This window comes from Lepisosteus platostomus, unplaced genomic scaffold (assembly GCF_059453375.1).
Source record: "Lepisosteus platostomus isolate fLepPlt1 unplaced genomic scaffold, fLepPlt1.hap1 Scaffold_42_H1, whole genome shotgun sequence".
In the NCBI taxonomy this organism is placed as follows: domain Eukaryota; kingdom Metazoa; phylum Chordata; class Actinopteri; order Semionotiformes; family Lepisosteidae; genus Lepisosteus; species Lepisosteus platostomus.
This window is the reverse complement of record NW_028291665.1, coordinates 43656-61195: the sequence shown is the minus strand read 5'-3', so window position 1 is coordinate 61195 and position 17540 is coordinate 43656. Positions and strand designations below refer to the sequence as shown.

The 17540-nt window shown below is 45.6% G+C and overlaps 7 non-coding genes across 7 annotated transcripts; 1 reads left to right on the top strand and 6 right to left on the bottom strand.

Annotated features, from left to right (window-relative positions):
• Positions 1 to 1632: 1632 nt before the first annotated feature.
• trnag-gcc (transfer RNA glycine (anticodon GCC)) lies at positions 1633 to 1703 on the bottom strand. Its single transcript has one exon. It is a non-coding gene; the product is annotated as a tRNA-Gly (tRNA).
• A 1695-nt stretch (positions 1704 to 3398) lies between these two features.
• On the bottom strand, positions 3399 to 3480 carry trnas-uga (transfer RNA serine (anticodon UGA)). Its single transcript has one exon. It is a non-coding gene; the product is annotated as a tRNA-Ser (tRNA).
• Positions 3481 to 8288: 4808 nt separating this feature from the next.
• Positions 8289 to 8430, bottom strand: LOC148633735 (U4 spliceosomal RNA). Its single transcript, XR_015933838.1, has one exon. It is a non-coding gene; the product is annotated as a U4 spliceosomal RNA (small nuclear RNA).
• A 1170-nt stretch (positions 8431 to 9600) lies between these two features.
• Positions 9601 to 9742, bottom strand: LOC148633734 (U4 spliceosomal RNA). The gene has a single exon (XR_015933825.1). It is a non-coding gene; the product is annotated as a U4 spliceosomal RNA (small nuclear RNA).
• A 227-nt stretch (positions 9743 to 9969) lies between these two features.
• On the bottom strand, positions 9970 to 10086 carry LOC148633733 (U5 spliceosomal RNA). The gene has a single exon (XR_015933790.1). It is a non-coding gene; the product is annotated as a U5 spliceosomal RNA (small nuclear RNA).
• Positions 10087 to 11032: 946 nt separating this feature from the next.
• trnan-guu (transfer RNA asparagine (anticodon GUU)) lies at positions 11033 to 11106 on the top strand. Its single transcript has one exon. It is a non-coding gene; the product is annotated as a tRNA-Asn (tRNA).
• Positions 11107 to 14755: 3649 nt separating this feature from the next.
• trnar-ccu (transfer RNA arginine (anticodon CCU)) lies at positions 14756 to 14828 on the bottom strand. The gene has a single exon. It is a non-coding gene; the product is annotated as a tRNA-Arg (tRNA).
• Between the last annotated feature and the right edge of the window lie 2712 nt (positions 14829 to 17540).

The following is a 17540-nucleotide window of genomic DNA, read 5'->3' as shown; positions in this document are numbered from 1 at the left end:
ATGACATCTAACCTTACCTGCGGTGTTTTTAATCCCTATTGCTCAATGCACGGTGAAAGCATTCCATACATGTGTCTGACAATGAGGAATAGGCCCCTGAGACAGTCATTTGCCTGTTTCACAAATGATCGTATTTTACTAGAGATTCTGTTTGGGATTCAGATGTGCATTCGGACAGCAATCCCTTTCAAGAAATGATACGTTCTGGATGAGGTCAAAGGTGCTGGAACACTGTATCTAGGATGTGTTTGCAGAGACTGTGTGTCTCCTGCTTCAACGCAGTGATAAACAGATGTGCTCCTTTAATTTATTGGTACATGCCCAGGGCAGTAAGCAGTCTGAGGATTTATTTCCAGATGGCATAGAGCAGTGAAGCAGTGAAGTAGTGCAAAACACTGGATCATTATATTATTAGAATCTATTCTACTTAAATTATTACATTATACTCAATTTGAGTTCATTTTAAAAAGTAAAAGGTAATGAAAGGAATGCATTTTCATAAGAAAGATAATACCGATATGCATGTGATAATCTTCCTTATATCATGTAGTGCGTCATTTGGACACTTTGTGGGCTTGAAATACAAAGAAAATCATGTTCTATGGTACAAGATAAATACAAAACTTAAGCTTTTATTTGAATTAGATTTGTTTCTAAAGCATAAGCAATCATTTATTACATTAATATATGTGAAAATAACTTTTTAGCATCATATGTTTAGTATATTTAGTCCCTAATGCCGAAAGAAATGATCATTTGTTTAACATGCACGGGTCTGTCTCAAAGGATGCAGTACTCCTGAAGGGTCTCAAACCCTACATTTCGGATGCCTAGCTGTATCCCTCACATGTGGCACCTCAGAATGACTTCTAACCTTACCTGTGGTGTATTCAGTCCCTATTGCTCAATGCACGGTGTACATACTGCATACATGTGTCTTGAGAATGAGGAATGGGCCCCTGAGACAGTCATTTGCCTGTTTCACAAACAGGGACCTGGACCTAGACCTGGCCCGTACAGGGCTCAAACCCGCGACCTTGGCGTTATTAGCACCACGCTCTAACCAACTGAGCTAACCAGCCTCACGACAGTGCTCCTCTCTGTGCTGCAAAAAATCAAACTCAGGGAATTTCTTTTGTCCTCCTTTGAATAGAAAGCCGTGTAATCAGTGTACGGGCTTTCTCGTGCAGTTTCATGGTTCTTGTAACCCAAATCCTACACTGGCCTGAAGTGCCCCCCCATTTCACAGCATTTTTCAGCTGATTTAAAATGTACCTAAAGGAGAAGCATTATTGAAGACCATCAATTACCAAGAGCTTTTGTCAAAGGTTTTGGTGGTCATTTTGAATGACCACAGAGCGCTGTGACCTCGGTTTTACATCTCATCCAAAAGACAGCGCCCTTTTACAACACAGCATCTCCGTCACTATACTGGGGCATTGGGACCCGCACAGACCTCAGGGTGAGCGCCCCCCCGCCGGCACCATTAACACCGCTTCCAGCTGGAAGCTTTGTTTTTCCCTGTAGCTCATCCAGGTACTGACCTGGCTCACACCTGCTTAGCTTCAGTGGGTTTTCAGTTGTGAGTTGCAAGGGGATGCAAGTGATAGAGCCGCTCGCTGCAAAAGCCACTGCATTGGCCGGGAATCGAACCCGAGCCTCCCGCGTGGCAGGCGAGAATTCTACCACTGAACCACCAATGCTCAGTGCCTGGGCCTTCAAAAAAGACGCTTTTTTGGTGCTCTGTGCAAAACGCGTCGACATCTGCTTCCAGCTGCAAAATGCCATTTGCGGACGCTGAAGAACTTATTTCTAAGGCAGCGGGTACAAGCGATTGGGCGTTTTAAAACCACCAGGAACAGCAAAGAGGCGCGCTTCTTTGCTTGAGCCGAAACACACCGACTGAAAGTGGACAACGTAGTCGGCAGGATTGGAACCTGTGCGGGGAGACCCCAATGGATTTCTAGTCCATTGCCTTAACCGCTCAGCCACGACTACAGCAAGCCCCACTGCCGCTGCGTTCTTGCTACAATCTTACCTGGATCGCGAGGCGCCGGCGGAAGCCTATTTCAAAGTCGTTCTCCGTTTCAAAAAAACATTTCCAAAATACAAGCCTTGCAGACAGACACGCCTCAGAGGACTTAAGGGTGGCTTCATGTCGGAATGATAAAGTCTCCCCGTCCGGACATGAAAATGCCACTTTGTTACACACAAAAAAAGAATCAACAACAGAGAAATGCCCACAAGCATTTGAAAAGCCGCACCACGTCGCACTTGAAATAGCTCTTACATTAGTGGTAGACACAGGAATCGCCTTTTTATTTACGCTCTTACCAACGCGATGGAAAGCAAAACAAAGCAAAGCAGAGCAAAACAAAACGAACAAACGAAAACCCTCACGTCCTGCACTTGCATATAACCCCGTTACGTGCCCAAGCGGTATTGTACGTCATCCTAGCACTGCACCCCGGGTCGTACGGTATATGGGAACGAGCACACGCCACGAATCGTCTCGAATCACTCCCTACAGCTGTAAGGCGCCTTGAAGCGTGCACCCCCAACATTCTTCTTTGCGCATCTGTGAAAGGTAAACTCTTGAGCAAACTCTGAACCAGCTCTAAGGAAACTAATCCGATTAGACGTTACTTTGACTCATCTTCTTACGCTCAGTGCCGGATTGCTCAAACTCCAGCTAGGGTTAGGGTTAGCATTCCCACGCTACTTAGACACTTTGTTTACGCTCAGTGCTGGATTTTGGGAACTTCAGGACGAGTGGGAATTTTCTCCTATCTGTCCATTCTGTTTTGTTTTGGAGACTCTTGGCTGCCTATGTTGTTCAGTGCACCGTGAAGGAAACATTTTCCAAAACTGTGTCAGCTCAAAAGTTGTAAGAAAACCTCTCCAGGTGCTTTAACTCTCTTCATTTTTGTCATTTAATGTGACACTCGATGTATAACTGGAGCCTCACATATGCAAATGGTGAGGCTCCAGTTCGACACCCAGTTCCACACCACTTTACAGTATATGACAAAAGCATGGCAGACTGTGCCGGACCAGCTGGTAACTTCCGCTTATTTTGACCATATTAAACATTGGAAATCTTCCCACTTGCATTTGTGACACTTGATTTTGGCTCCACCTAAGACACTCTTAAATCTTCAAACACTTTTCTCTTCTCCCGCAACACACTTGTCTGTCGGCACTATGTGGCAGCGTTGCATGACAACCCATCTCACCACGGAAAGAAACCTAACAGCTTTGGTAAGAGAGTAGAATTACCTGAAGAACTGCTTTCCATGGAAGCAGGACCAAGCGATGTAGCATTTTTATAGTACCAGGAAAGGAGAAGCGGCACTTCGCCTTTGCCGCACAGGCACAAGGTGACGTGCGGCAGACGCCGTAGTCGGCAGGATTCGAACCTGAGCGGGGAGTCCCCAATGGATTTCAAATCCATCGCCTTAACTACTCGGCCACGACTACAGCGAGCTCGCCGCCGCCGCATTCCTCCTATAATCTAACACGGAGTGCGAGGTGGCTGCGGAAACCTTTTTAAAGTTGCTCTCTGTTAAAAAAAAAACCTTTCACAAGATACATGCCGGCAGACAGACACGCCTCAGAGGGTTTAAGGCTGGCTTCACGTTCAAATGATAAAGTCTCCCCGTCCGGATGTCAAAATGCAACTTTGGCAGACAGAAAAAACATCAACAAACCACAAATGTGGACAAGGATTTTACAAGCTGCACCACACTGCACTTTCAAAAGCATTTACATTCGTGTTAGACGCAGGAATTGTCTTTGTTTTGCGCGCTTACGAACGCCATAGAAAACGAAACAAAACAAAAGCCCTCAGCTCCTGTACTTGATTATAACGCCGTTACGTGTCGAAGCAGGAATTTACGTCATCTTACCACTGCAACATGGGGAATAGAGGGAAATGAACACACGCTACGAATCGTCTCAATCACTCCCTAGAGTCGTAAGGCACATTGAAGGGTGCACCCCCATCATTAATCGTTGGGCCTCTGTAAAAGGAAAGCTGTTGAGCAGTCTTTGAAACAGCTCGGATGAAACACTTGATTGCTTCCATGTGCATCTGGAGCCCACTTCTTATTTTCACTTCACGCCGCCCAAAGCATTTCTAAAACAGGAGATTCGCGTTTGGGAATGCGCCCTGCCCTACAAATAAAACAGGTCTACGGGTCTGAAACCTGCTCCACGGAAAACAGTTCTGTTGCGCTTTTGATCAAAGGGAGATTCTCTGTTCTTACTTTTTGATTACATAACACCCAAAGGGGCTTCTTTGGAGCTGGATTCCAACCAGCATCCTAAAGTTTCTTGGCGGTATCCTTTACAGTCCTCTGTTCGGTCGACAAGGAACAGAAGGGGGCAGCTTTCCTCACACATACAGTGCAATGTACTGTAGTGTTCCCCTTCATTGAATTCGCAGTTCTGCATCAGACCTCTAACTCGTTTCCTTAGCTTGGATTTAAGCCACGAAGCAGGCTTCTACTGTATAAACGTCTAGAGGAATCACAAACTATTTGAGAGGCCATCATCCCAGGGGGAACTGACAAAGTCTATCCCTAAACACCTAGCGCAGTCTCTCGAGAGACTGTCAAAAATCGCTTTCTCCGTTTGTGCTGCAAGTAAGTGAAAACGCGGTCTCAACCCAGAGCCACTTGGCAGCAGTGGCACGTAAATACTGTTACTGCCACTGCTCGATACCGACGTTAGCCTACTATACCATGTTCAGCCACCGCTAGAAAATGTAAGGCTCTAGTACTGGAGCAAACAAAAGGAGGGCCAACGTCGAACGGGCACACATGTCAGACATGGAAACCGACAAGAGTGGGATTTGAACTCATACATGCAGAGCACAATGGATTAACAAGCCATCGCCTTAACCACTCAGCCACCTCGTGAACAGAACTGGGCTGTCCAGAAATGGGTTGGCGCGCTCCAGATGATCTTTTTCTTTTTTTTCCCTCGTACTCGAGGGTCCTTTTCCTGTTCCACATGCGATTTCAACATTTTCCTTGGGAGATGTCAAGCCAGCAAGCCACTGCTGTGGTTCAGTGGCCAGTGTGGAGTTCAGTGGCCCTGTTGTACACAGAAAGCACATTGAGCTCCTTGGACATGAAAAGTTCCAGATAAAAGCCATTTGTCATCCTTTCTCTTGGTGTCGATGTTGCTATTGTATGTAAAGGTGGCAACTTGCTCAGCGAGCAGGCGGAGCACACACCGAATGCAGATGTGTCTGAGTGGCGTGTCCAAGTGGCTGCAAAAGGACAATACTCCCGGGGTGCCGTGGCTTAGTTGGTTAAAGCGCTTGTCTCTTAAACAGGAGATCCTGGGTCCGAATCCCAGTGGTGCATTCTTTGTTCTGTCTTCTCGAACAGAACTGGTCCTTACAGACAACCGCCTACGGCTAGACTTAATTAAATGCAAGTATTCATTTCCTGTCTTGAATGACTTGTTTTTCTTAAAATGGATGCAACTTGCAAAACATGAAATACAAACCTCGCTAATCAGCGCTCGCGGCTGGCAAAAAAAAAAGAAGTCAGCAATGTTTTTTTCTTTAACCTTAAGCCTGCTAATGGAGAAGAAACTAGTCGCCACATCACATACATCCGTTTCAACGATAAGAAGGTAACAACTATCCTCACTCCAGAGTAAATCTCACGTTGAGGGCATATTTTTTTCCACTTTACCATGAGTCGGGCTCAGCTGCAGAGAGGCGAGAGCAGAGCAATGAGGTCAGGGGGACAGGGGAGTCACACGCTGGCAGTTTGAACACGCGGAAGATCACTGAGGGATCCACAGTATGTGGACCCTCCGTGCGCCATCATTCCACACTCCAGACTCTGAATCCTGCCATCCGAGTTAAGATCTCGGCGGAACCTGAGGCGCAGTTCTTTCTTAAAACGTAATCTGGTGAGCATTTCTAGAATCGTACTTGTATAGATGCAGCCTTTAATGTGTTGCTAGGTTAAAATTTATGACTTCTTGAACTTCAGTAGGCAACTACCCTCTTGATTTCGGATTTAATTTCTTTATTACAGGGGCGCTTTCATGATGACAGAGTCATGTTCAGGTACTTTGCTTGATGGAGGAAGCTCATTTCGGACTCTGTGATCTGATCACCTGGAAAGGTCTGCTGTACTACTACAAGAGAGAAGTAGAGTCTGGAGGAAGGGACAATTTTATGATGCTTTGGAAGGTAATGTTTTTTTTTTCTTTGAAATCGAAATGAATCAGAATATCAGTGCAAAAGACAAACTCTTGGTTTGGTTTAAAGAGATATGGTTTTAAAACAGACAAAATGTAGAAAACAGGTGTTTCTCACTTTTGGAAAAGAATGGACCGGGGATAATATTTTACTAGTTGCAGTGCTAAGCTCACTGGGTTACAGTCCTGCAGTGTCACACCAGGGCCAGTGGTGCAATGGATAATGTGTCTGACGATGGATTAGGAGTTTGGAGGTTCGACTCCTGCCTGGCGCTGGTTGTTTTTAAACGCATCAGGCTACTCCCTTAGTAGCCTGTGCTACTTACTGCATTGTAATCGTACCCAGTAAGAGATTTCCTTCATGTAAATGAACTGCACCTGACAGCTTTAGAAAAACACCTGGGCTCAGTACGGTGCTGAGAGCTCAAGTTGTGTATAATGTAATAATTTAGGTAGAATAGATTCTAATAATATAATGATCCAGTGTGCTGCACTACTTCACTGTTTCACTGCTCTATGCCTTCTGGAAATAAATCCTCAGACTACTTACTGCCCTGGGCATGTACCAATAAATTACAGGAGCACATCTATATATCACTGCGTTGAAGCAGGAGACACAATCACTGCAAACACATCCTAAATACAGTGTTCCAGCACCTTTGACCTCATCCAGAACGTATCATTTCTTGAAAGGAATTGCTGTCCGAATGCACATCTGAATCCCAAACAGAATCTCTAGTAAAATCCGATCATTTGTGAAACAGGTAAATGTCTCAGGGGCCCATTCCTCATTCTCAAGACACATGTATGCAGTACGTACACCATGCATTGAGCAATAGGGATTAAAGACACCACAGGTAAGGTTAGAAGACATTCTGACTATATTCTAAAATATTGGACTCATATTCTTATGATGGCAGACATGAGTCTGTGTTTAAAACCGGGGTTAATGGACATTATATGACTGTCAATTCTGTTTTGTTTTGGAGACTCTTGGCTGCCTATGTGGTACAGTGCAGCGTGAAGAAAACATTTTCCAAAACTGTGTCAGCTCAAAAGTTGTAAGAAAACCTTTCCAGCTGCTTTAACTCTCTTCATTTTTGTCATTTAATTGTCTGTCGGCACTATGTGGCAGCGTTGCATGACAACCCATCTCACCACGGAAAGGAACCTAACAGCTTTTGTAAGAGAGGAGAAAACGACCTGGCCTGTATGGAGATCGAACCCACGACCTTGGCGGTATTAGCACCACGCTCTAACCAACTGAGCTAACCAGCCTCACGACAGCAATCCTCTCTGTGCTGCAAAAAATCGAACTCAGGGAATTTCTTTTGCCCTCCTTTGAATAGAAAGCCGTGTAATTCAGTGTACGGGCTTTCTCGTGCAGTTTCATGGTTCTTGTAACCCAAATCCTACACTGGCGTGAAGTGACCCCCCATTTCACAGCATTTTTCAGCTGATTTAAAATGTACCTAAAGGAGAAGCATTATTGAAGACCATCAATTACCAAGAGCTTTTGTCAAAGGTTTTGGTGGTCATTTTTAATGACCACAGAGCGCTGTGACCTCGGTTTTACATCTCATCCAAGAGACAGCGCCCTTTTACAACACAGCGTCTCCGTCACTATGCTGGGGCATTGGGACCCGCACAGACCTCAGGTTGAGCGCCCCCCCACCGGCACCATTAACACCGCTTCCAGCTGGAAACTTTGTTTTTCCCTGTAGCTCACCCTCATCCGGGTACTGACCTGGCTAACAAATGCTTTGCTTCAGTGGGTTTTCAGTTGCGAGTTGCAAGGGGATGCAAGTGATGGAGCCGCTCGCTGCAAAAGCCACTGCTTTGGCTGGGAATCGAACCAGAGCCTCCCACGTGGGAAGTGAGAATTCTACCACTGAACCACCAATGCTCAGTACCCAGGCCTGTTAAAAAAGCGTCGACATTACCTCTTTCAAAAGGCTTCACTTTCCTAGTCACATTCCAAGGCTCATTGAACCCGGGCTGTTTCCTCCAGCGGTATAGTATTGCAGTTAGACAGCACGATGCCTGCAAGACTATGTCACGCTCTGACGAGACTGTCAAAAATTGCTTTCGCCGATTGTATTGCAAACCGGCGGAAGCGGGGTATTGGGAAAAGTTTTCAACTAGCAATAATCGCGCCTCGGCTAAACCTCACAGGCTACGATACTGCCAATGCGCAAATCTGACGGTTGCCAGGCAACCGCGGGGATCCTATGGAAATCGTTATCAATCGTCTCATGGCATGTCGTTGCTGTAACGCTTCATATTTGTCGTCTTCTTCTTCTAGCTTGAGGTTTTGAAGAATTTCATGACAGACAAGGGCTCCGTCGGGAACAAAGGGCGTTGTGAGAAAACCGTTGCTTATTTTCAGCAGCAGAAATACAACCCTTTAAATACAAGATGACAGAACAATGACGAAGGGCATGCCGGGAGGAACTCATGCACTACAGAGGAAAGGGGGCGGGCACGTACAGTTCACATTCAAGCCACAAGTACTCTTCTCGGATGTTGCACAAACAAATCCTAACGTCCTGAAAGCATTGCAGCATGTTTGTGTCCCACTTCCCGTGGCTGCAGGACGACTGACACGAACGGACAAACACAATCTGTGGCGTTTAGTGTGACATAGTCTTGCAGGCATCGTGCTGTCTCACTGCAATACTATACCGCTGGAGGAAACAGCCCGGGTTCGATGAGGCTTGGAATGTGACTAGGAAAGTGAAGCCTTTTGAAAGAGGTAAAGCACTGCACAACGGAACTGAGGGAGAATCTTACAATGATTTCGAATGAATTCTGTATGCGTTAAAAGACAGCTATACACAGAAAACATGCAGGACACTGCTCATGATGTTTCCCGAGCCGAAACACAGTGCGTTTTTCCAAGCCATCTGACAAAGCCCGCCCACTGAAAACTGCAGTAGATCGTGTAAAGACGTTCAACTTTGTAACTACTGCACGCACAGGAAGCAGAATAAATTCCTCTTTTCAAACTGTCAAAGGTTTGCTTTGCGAACGCTGCAGGGCATCGCACAATCTCTTTTGAACGGGGACAAACGATTTCTTATGGGGCGCAGTAAGTACAGACGTTTAAAAAGCTCCACTCATGCCGACGATGCAGCATGAAGAAGCGCAACCTAACGGTTGACAGACAAAAGCCGGGCGCCGCTACGAGCAATATGAAATCAAACTGACAGCACACGGCGTTTCGCGCTGACTCAAAAGTGATCTCGACAGACGCTGTTCTCTGCATAACGCTGAAAGAGCTAAAGAGCGTTTCTGTTGAGACGTAACAAGCTTGTTTCTTTCTACCATGATGTTACCATGACAAAATCTGTCTTTAAACACCTTGCTCAGTCTCTGACGAGACTGTCAAAAATTGCTTTCGCCGATTGTATTGCAAACCGGCGGAAGCGGGGTATTGGGAAAAGTTTTCAACTAGCAATAATCGCGCCTCGGCTAAACCTCACAGGCTACGATACTGCCACTGCGCAAAGCTGACGGTTGCCAGGCAACCGCGGGGATCCTATGGAAATCGTTATCAATCGTCTCATGGCATGTCGTTGCTGTAACGCTTCATATTTCACAGCATATTCCCGCCCCCCAAAGAAAAGAGCGCCAATCAGAGAGGCGGAGACCGAGGACTCGCAGAGCAGACGGCCACAGTCGCCGTAATAAGAGCGATTGTGAGCGGTTTTAGTTTCTCTCTTTGACCAGCCCAGCTGTGCCCCACCCGAAGGCAGGGAAGCACAAAAATTGTATGGAACTCATTCATGTTCCTCTCCATGGAAATCTTTAGTAAAAGGCAAAAGATTTGTACGAGATGAAGAGAAACCAGAGTGCGTGGCTGGACAGCTGCAGGAGCCCAGGCCGCCTTCAAGGCCTCTGCCCTGCCGGTCGTGGTTGGCAATGCACCTGGCCTTACAAACGAGCCAGTGGGGCCCGTTCAGCTCTGGGCTCATCGCCTGCGGCTCTCGGCTTACCTGGCAGGGGAGATACCTTGATCAGCCTGTAGTTAGAGTAGTTGGATTGTTTTCTTGTTTTGTGGAAGCAGTGTTTGTTTTGCAGTTTGAGATGGCAACCTTTGGATCCCGCAAGAATGCTGTACGTTTTGAGCTTTTGGATGACCTCTTCATGGATCGTATGCAGTTCAGCAGAAAAGTGTTACAGAAGGAACGTGGCTTTGAACCTCGGCACTTGGATTTCATCTTCGCTCTCCCAGGTCAGAAAGCATTTGAGGTTGTTTTTGCTACCTATTCTCTGTTTGAACAATGTGTGGATGTGTTTGAGGCAAAAAGAGGGAAAGTTCCTGCCCTTGAGAAGATCAACTTGCAGCCTCTGACACAGAGAGAGAGGAAAACGGTGCATGTTGTTATGTTCTCGGAACTGGCAAAGACGGAGGACATTCACACCTGGCTTAAGCAGTACTGCACCGTCCACCATGGAACTGAGGTTAGAGATGTTGACGGTATAAAAACAGGAGCAAGGAAATTCGAGGTTCGCTTGCTACCGGACAATGTAAATGGAGGCTTAAGGCACCTGCCCTCTACAATCCGGCTGGGCGCCTGCAATGGCTATGTTTTTTATGTGGGACAACCAAAGGTGTGTCGGCGCTGTGGTGTTGTGGGACACCTGGCATCGTCCATACATTTCAAAATCCATACAGCTTGTGAAAGATGAAATCCATTTCTTGGTTGTCAGTGGAAAAAGATTGCCGGCTGCAAGAAGCGCAAGTGATTGTTTTCTTTGACCATAAACCTGCAAATGTAGGAAGCACAAGCGGCTGTCAGTCTCTGTGGCGCAATCGGTTAGCGCGTTCGGCTGTTAACCGAAAGGTTGGTGGTTCAAGCCCACCCAGGGACGCATGTCTCCGTTTTTCCAATGTAAACATCATCACCGCTAAAGAAGATGGCGCAGAAGGCTCCACAGTCGAAACGTTGTGCTTCTTTTCTTCTCTTTTCAGCATGGAGTAAACCTTTGCTTGATCCTTTGCAGCCTACGCATGCTGACACAGCTACCTTTCTCTTAACGCGCCTCAATCATTATTCACCAAAACCATCAGCAGAATGTGTCGCCTTTGTGGTGATGTCACTCCTCTGCTTCACAAATGTCCTTAGTGACGGACCATTTCTTTCTGCCATTTTTCCGGAGCGGTTATTGATTGCTCCATCATTTCCCTCATACTTTCCATCCCTAGATTGAAAAAAAAAAAAAACAGAAACAGGCTGACAGGACGACAATCAAATTGCAAAAACTCATCAAAGCACTCGATAGAGTATTTGAATCCACAAGTAGCTACGAGCAACTTTGTCCTGGCTTGCATAAAAGTCGGAAAATGTCAAAAAGAAAAAGATGGTGGCTTTTTCATATCTGTTCTTTTATTTTTAGTTCGTTGGCTCTTCTGTCCATTGTCCTCCTGCCTGGCTCTTGACCTGTGACTGTCTGAACGCACACATTAGACTTTCAGGCGGGGGATTTGTCCTGAGCCTCTGTGAAAGACCCACCCACCCCCATAAATAACTGCTCTAGAAACACATGAATGCAAAACTAAACCACAGCTTAAAGAGGAGCTTGTCATGACCGCCAGGCAGTTAAGACCAACTCTTAAGCAATCTAAACAGCACCAGCAGCGGGTGATTATTAACAAACGCCGCCGCACGAGTTAACCCACCTGCACACACTCCACCGTGCGGTACGCAGTGCTATTTTTACCATCTTTACCTGCTTCCCGCTGGTATTGAGTCTACTCCTTGAGAGCTCTACCTGGCGTTTTTTCCATTACCTCGTTTATTCTGGATATTGGACTCCCCTTCTGCCTTTTCGACTTTGGACCTCGCCTCTCACCTCGGACTGTTTGCCACCAGTGTTCTCCCTGGATTACGACTTACCTTACGCCTCTTGACCACGAAACAAAGCAAAGCAGAGCAAAACAAAATGAACAAACGAAAACCCTCACGTCCCGCACTTGCATATAACGCCGTTACGTGCCCAAACGGTATTGTACGTCATCCTAGCACTGCACCCCGGGGCGTACGGTATATGGGAACTAGCACACACCACGAATCGTCTCGAATCACTCCCTACAGCTGTAAGGCACCTTGAAGCATGCACCCCCAACATTCTTCTTTGCGCATTTGTGAAAGGTAAACTCTTGAGCAAACTCTGAACCAGCTCTAAGGAAACTAATCTGATTAGACGTTACTTTGACTCATCTTTTAAGGGACCCTTGTTAATTGGAGAAATCAATGATTTCGAATGAATTCTGTATGCGTTAAAAGACAGCTATACACAGAAAACATGCAGGACACTTCTCATGATGTTTCCCGAGCCAAAACACAGTGCGTTTTTCCAAGCCATCTGACAAAGCCCGCCCACTGAAAACTGCAGCAAATCGTGTAAAGACGTTCAACTTTGTAACTACTGCACGCACAGGAAGCAGAATAAATTCCTCTTTTCAAACTGTCAAAGGTTTGCTTTGCGAACACTGCAGGACATCGCACAATGTCTTTTGAACGGGGACAAACGATTTCTTATGGGGCACAGTAAGTACAGACGTTTAAAAAGCGCCACTCATGCCGACGATGCAGCATGAAGAAGCGCAACCTAACGTTTGCATTCCTAGCAAATTCCTTTTATTTTTTGATAAATAAAGACAGTCTTGTTTAACAAACAACACACACAACATTTTACATTGTCAATTCAATTCAAATCAATGTATTTCTATATAGCGCCTTTCACAACAAGGTTGTCCCAAGGCACTTAACAATGCAAGTTGTTAAGAGCCTTGTGTCTAATATGCCGCCTAGGTAACGTGCTGTCTCTTTGAGGCAAATGTTTAAATCCTCTGAGTTAAGTGCTGAAGTTATAGTAGTCCTATCAGTATTGTTGCCTCCGATCAACAGATCCTCATTTTTCTCAGAGTTGAGTAACAAAAAGTTTTCACACATCCAAGTATTTCCTTCCTTAATGCATTTAACTAAACTGATAATAGAAGAGTTGTCGTTTGGTGTAAACAAAATGTTTATTTGAGTGTCATCAGCATATGAATGAAAGTTCATATTATTTTTTCATATTATCCTACCTAGCAGCAGCATGTAGAGAGAGAGAGCAATATTGGTCCCAGCACTGATCTTCTGGTACCCCAAATTGAACTGGTGACATTGATGAAGCAGTACAATTATTAGATATTTGAACATAATGAAAACGATGAGTTAAATGTGAAGTAAACCACTGAAGGACGGTTCCAGATAAGCCAACCTCAAACTCAAGCCTGTGTAACAAAACAGAGAGGTCAACCGTGTCAAAGGCAGCTCTAAGATCTAGAAGCACAAGCACTGTTGCATTCCCCGCATCAGTAGCTAAGAGAATATCATTTACGACTCTTGTTAATGCAGTTTCAGAAACCAGACTGAAATTTCTCAAGTATATTATTTGAATCCAGATACGATTGACGTTGGGCAACAACTATTCTCCCAAGACTTTTAGATTGAAATGGGACCTTTGAGACAGGCCTGTAGTTGTTAAGAACTTGTGGATCCAAATTTGACTTCTTAAGGAGCGGTCTAACAACCACTACCTTAAATTGATCAGGTACAACGCCTGACGCAAGCGATGCATTCATCATGCTAATTATAGGTCCTGCCAGTCCTTCGAGGGAATCTTTGACTAGCTGAGTGGGGATGGGATCTAGCGAACAGGTGGTTGACTTTGTCTTACGTCTGTGTTCATGAGTCCACCATAAGAAGAAATCTGAACAGGAGTGGTGATCATGCGAGGTCACCATGGAGGAAACCACTGCTCTCCCCCCCAAAAAAACCACCACTGCCCCTCTCAAGTTTGCTAAAGACCACATGGATGTTCCACAGCAACTCCTGGAACAATGTTCTGTGGACAGACGTGACAAAAGTTGAAAGTTAAAGGAGTACATCAACAACAGAGTGGCTGAAACAGAAGAAATTCCGTATTTTGGGATGGCCAAGTAAGAGTCCTGACCCCAATCCCATTGAAGTACTGTGGCGTGATCTGAAGCAGGCCGTTCAGTGCAAGACATCCCAAAAATATACATGAACTGAAACAGTTTTTCATAGAGGAATAGGCCAAAATACCTCCTAACCGCTGCTCAGGTCTGACCAGCCGCTACAGAAAGTGGGGGTTGAGGTTTTTGTCATAAAGGAGGTTCCACTAGCTCCTTAATATAAGGGTTCACGTACTTTTTCCATCAATGACCTTGATTGTTTAAACCATTTGGTCAATAAAGAAACAGCAATGTCAAATGTTGGGCGTGTGTTGTTTGTTAAATCACACTCTCTTTATTAATTATTATGACTTAGATAAAGATAAGATCACATGTTAGGAGCCATTCATGCAGAAATCCACATCATTCCGAAGGGCTGTTTACAAAAGTTTTTCTCCCAACTGTATGTGAGAGAAAAGCAGAGACGCTCACTGAGTAAGGTGGGGTTGTAGCTTTGCAAATCACAAGGACATTTGTATGCTCAAAATGGGACAGGAGCACCCCAGATGGGACTCAAACCCACAATCCCTGGCTTAGGAGGCCAGTGCCTTATCCATTAGGCCACTGGGGCACACTGGGGAAAGTTAGGCAGCAGAAGGTTTACTGTGACCTGAGAAGGACCGGCATCCAATCACGGTGGTACACACACACACGCGCTCTCACTCATCTGAGCTACACGGCTACCAAGATGATCTCAGGTGCGCCGAGCTGGTACGGAACATATTGAACTGATCGACGGCGAATTGTCTCTCAGACAGGCTTTTCACCTCTAAGCTCCCTGACTGACAGTGATCAGCTAGGTAGTGAAACAGTCAGCTGCTTCTAAGCCTTAAACAGCTGCATCGCGGCGCTTCCACAGAGAGATGATTTGAAAGCCAAACATCGCCCATTGGGAACACCTTACTATCACTAGTTTAAGAGACTCTTAAGGTCTTGCAGAGGTGCCTGTCTAATAGCATGCGCTTTGCAAGCTATAGGTGTTTATGCTGAGGCAGAATGCCTGTTAACAAAATGTTTTTCTAAAGGGGCCTCGCACTCTTTTCCAAGCAATGGTCACCATCCCCACCGAGTGTCACAATGTGGTCATGTCCTAGGACATCACCTGTTAGTCTCCATTTGTCTGCCACCAACACTTTAGGTTACGGGGTCACAACCGCACCCCGGAGACCAGAGGAGCCGTTGGCGTTCTGGCGGCGCAGATTGGGCTGAAGGTGGGGCGCTTGAATCTCGCTGTCGGAGGCCGTCTGAAACTGACCCAAGCCTTTCCCTTGAATTAAATGTAAATAAGAAATGAACCCCAGATGCACATGGAATCAATCACGTGTTTCCTTTGAGCCGTTTCAGAGACTGCTCCAGTGTTTACCTTGCACAGATGCGCAAAGATTAATGATGGGGGTGCACGCTTCCAGGCGTCTTACAACTGTAGGGACTGATTAGAGACAATTCGTAGCTTGTGCTCATTTCCCTCTATTCCCCGTGTTGCAGTGGTAGGATGACGTAAATTCCTGCTTCGACACATAACGGGATTATAATCAAGTGCAGGAGCTGAGGGCTTTAGTTTTGTTTCGTTTTCCATGGCGTTCGTAAGCGCGCAAATCAAAGGCAAATTCCTGCGTCTAACACGAATGTAAATGCTTTTGAAAGTGCAGTGTGGTGCAGCTTGTAAAATCCTTGTCCACATTTGTGGTTTGTTGATGTTTGTTCTGTCTGCCAAAGTTGCATTTTGACATCCGGACGGGGGGACTTTAACATTTGAAGCCACCTCGCAGTCCGTGTTTGATTATAGGAGGAATGCGGCGGCGGCGGGCTCGCTTTTGTCGTGGTCGAGAGGTTAAGGCGATGGGCTCGAAATGCGTTGGCGACTCCCCGCGCAGGTTCGAAACCTGCCGACTCCGGCGTCTGCCGTACGTCGCCTTGTGTCTGCGCGGCAGAGGCGAAGTGCTGCTTCTCCTTTCCCGGTACTATAAAAACGCTAAATCGCTTGGACCCGCTGCCATGGAAAGCAAGACTTCAGATAACCACACATTTTGCGTTCGCACCTCTGGTGCTCTACTTATGCCTTTGAAAACCTAATGAATAAAGCTGAAAGAACCGACACGGTATGTAGGTGCTCGTAAAGCACGCAGTAAAGAACTGTTAACAGCAAGGGTTTCAGTGGGTTAACTGAGGAGAAGGCGTGATCACTAATTGTTGACTTTTTATTTGGTGTTAGAAACACTCTTACTGTGCATGACGTGCAACAAATGTAGCCACAGAAATTGCATCACGCTTTCATGTATGCTATTGCAGACCCCAACGTTGCCTAGATAGAAAACCGAAATAGCCGTGGGTTTGCTTGCTGGTCTGAAGGATCTCTCTTCGAATCTCTATCATTTGTCAATGGAAGTAAAAGGCGTTGCAATCTCATACGTTCAGAATCAAACCCGCAGCTGTTGTTCGACTTTATTTCTTGACTAATTACAACTGAGTGTCGCATGAGCAGTTACGTAAACTTGTCTGGTATATTTGAACACAAATGCCGTTCTTCAATTAAAACTAACAGTACATTGTCAGGGACATTCAGTTCTATACAAACAAGAGACAGACAAGAGAATATTTCTACCTTTCATGTGGACTACGTGTTGACTTACTGATCGGAATAATTGAAAAGTTCGGGTCCATAGCGGATGCAGTGCGTGCTAATTAAAACAGCAACGCTAAGCTCTCAGCACCGTACTGAGCCCAGGTGTTTTTCTAAAGCTGTCAGGTGCAGTTCATTTACATGAAGGAAATCTCTTACTGGGTACAATTACAATGCAGTAAGTAGCACAGACTACTTAGGGAGCAGCCCGATGCGTTTAAAAATGACCCGAGCCAGGTAGGAGTCGAACCTACAATCTCCTGAGTCGTAATCAAACGCGTTATTCATTGCGCCACTGGCCTTGGTGTGACGCTGCTGGACTGTAACCCAGTGAGCTCAGCCCTGCAACTAGTAAAATATTACCCCCGGTCCATTCTTTTCCAAAAGTGAGAAACACCTGTTTTCTACATGTTGTCTGTTTTAAAACCATATCTCTTTAAACCAAACCAAGAGTTTGTCTTTTGCACTGATATTCTGATTCATTTCGATTTCAAAGAAAAAAAACATTACCTTCCAAAGCATCATAAAATTGTCCCTTCTTCCAGACTCTACTTCTCTCTTGTAGCAGTACAGCAGACCTTTCCAGGTGAGCAGATCATAGAGTCCGAAATGAGCTTCCTCCATCAAGCAAAGTACCTGAACATGACTCTATCTTCATAAAAG